The following is a 2,587-nucleotide window of genomic DNA, read 5'->3' on the forward strand; positions in this document are numbered from 1 at the left end:
ATAAATTAACGTGGAGTTTTAAAAAAAGATTTATTATGAACAATCTATGTTCGGTTTATCAAAATATTGTATTATATGTAGTAAATGTAAAAAAATTGATTAAAAAGGTTTTTAAAATATAAAGCTATAAAAACCGGGTTTCGTGAGACTTAGAGGTTCGGTTTTTTTAAAAAAATAACATTTATTATTTGATATTTATAAGTTATATGAAGTATGGTAAAGGAAAAGGGATAAATAAAAATAAAATACAAAAACCGGGTCCAAGGGGCTCCAACCCGCGCCTGGACCGGTTCCAGTGTCTTAATTAGACACACATCAGCCATCAGGCTGGTGTGTTACTTGTGATTAAACCAGATTGGAAAAAAAATATATATTTTATATTCATACACACAATTTAACCATAAACCCTAGAATTTAAATTGGCTAAATTGTTGTTCGTTTGCAGAATTTGAATTGGGGTTACTGTTAATCACGCATAAACGAACAATATGCATAAAAATGTTACCTCGATTGTTAACGAATTGGGGGTGGACGGCTAACTAGGGTTAGCGGCTCAAGCTTGATTGCGAAATCAACTGTAACAACAGTTTAGGGATTATTTGACTTAGGGGTTTAGGTCGTGATGTAGTAAGGATTGTGTGGACGATTTTAATTGAAAAAGGATCGAGTTTAAGGAGGGGGGGGGGCTTGTTGGCTGATCGCAAGTGAGGAAGAGGAAGAAAAAAGTTTAAATAATATTTGTAGTTTGACCCTCGATCTATGGTTGATGGTTCAAAAGTATATTAAAGTTAGTTGAGGGGTTAGTTTTGTACATGAATTATAGTTATAATCAAATAAAATAAATAAATAAATAAAATGTTAAACAACAACGAACTTTATTGATAAAATACCCGAACCCGAACCCGGGTCGGGTAATGATTTCAAACCGAAAGGAAACGGAAAACCCTAAATATTACAAAAAGGTTGGTTTTGATACGATTGAAAAGATTGGTTTTGGGAATGTTGATAATAACGTTGTTGTTGGGAAGGTTGTTGTTGGTTTTAAGACGGTTGAAAAGGTTGTGGATAACAAGGTTGTTGTTAGGAAGGTTTTTGTTGGGATGGTTGGGTTGTGTCAGGTTCGTCTTGTAATCGAAATCTCGTCGGTTCGCCTAGATTTTGTCGAACCTTTGGTCGGGTTTGGGTTTTCTTTGAACCCGGGCCACGTTTACTAGAACCCTCCATTGGTGTGATGTTAAAATGGTGTGTGTAGTAGAAGATTTGAGTTGGATTTGAGTTGAATTTGAGTTGGATTTGAGTTTGTTTTGAAGATATGTTTGAGTTATTTATATAGGTAAAATATTTTTTTTATTTAAAACACCCTCCCTCCAACGGCTCCATTTCAACGGTCCAATTTCTCGAAATTCTCCCCCCTCACCGCGTGATGGCCATTGCGCACAAACCCCCATCACACGTGGGGCGGCGGTGTTTGTGAGGCCACCACGCGTGATGACCGGCCACCACGCTCCAACTCATCCCCTATAACTTCCTTACTTTCTAAATTGATATGGAGCTTTGAAAATGTAAGGCAATATGCTACAAAGCCATTTGTTCAAAAATCTCGATAATTCATTTGTTCAACCATCCGAAAACAAGGTTTCTTTTACCTGTGACACTAAGTGAGTAAGTGTATTTTACATTCTTTTTTATCTTGGCTAATTTATCGAATTTTAGATAGGTTACTACATGTTATCTACCTATTCTAATAAAGTAAAATAATTGTAGACACATACCAGTTTTTAGTTAATCCTCACAATTTTTCCCCTCCAAAATTATATATATTTTATATATCATTAATTATCCACTTTCCTTTCCAATCACAGGGTGACAGCTCACCGACAACAGTACGAGGAGGAGCACCCTCTAGTACTGTTTGTCACTATTAGCCGCTGCCTACTCACCAACTCTTACTGAGGGGCGTGCGTAGCCTACAGTTGGTAGAATAGTGTTACTGTTGGCCGTAACCTATTCACCAACCAGCATGGCCTGCGTATAATCCACAGTAGGTGGGACGTGCATAATCTACAGTTGGTGGAATAGTGCAGCCGACTTTGTTACTGTTGGCCGTAACCTATCCACCAACTAGTATGGCCTGTGCATAATCCACTGTTGGTAGAACAGGAATACTATTCAGCCGGCTGTACCTTCTAGGAAACCTACCTTCGGCTATAAATACTCCAACATCTTGGAATGGTAAGATCATCTGCTATCCAGTTATCTAGCAATCTCTTAATATACACTTATATTCAGAGCAATCTAGTCTGATTCTCACGCCGGAGGGTGGTCACAAGGAGGAATCCCCCCCTTCTCAGTGACGAGCTTACGGTGTTTGTTTTGCAGGTCCCTTGAAGAACAACCATCTCTGTTGGACCTCATTCTCGTGGGAAACATTACTTAACCCCCAGATTATCTATAATCTGTCCAGGGTTCACTTAGTGTTTCTTCACTTTTAAACCTCATTTATATTATATTTATAACATGATTAATTATTCATTTTTCCTTAAACTCAATTTATATTATATCCATACATTTTATCAAAATAAATATT

Source organism: Bidens hawaiensis, unplaced genomic scaffold (genome assembly GCF_021521415.1).
Source record: "Bidens hawaiensis isolate Kalapana, Puna unplaced genomic scaffold, B.hawaiensis_p1.1 tig00057900_1, whole genome shotgun sequence".
NCBI classification, from domain to species: Eukaryota; Viridiplantae; Streptophyta; class Magnoliopsida; order Asterales; family Asteraceae; genus Bidens; species Bidens hawaiensis.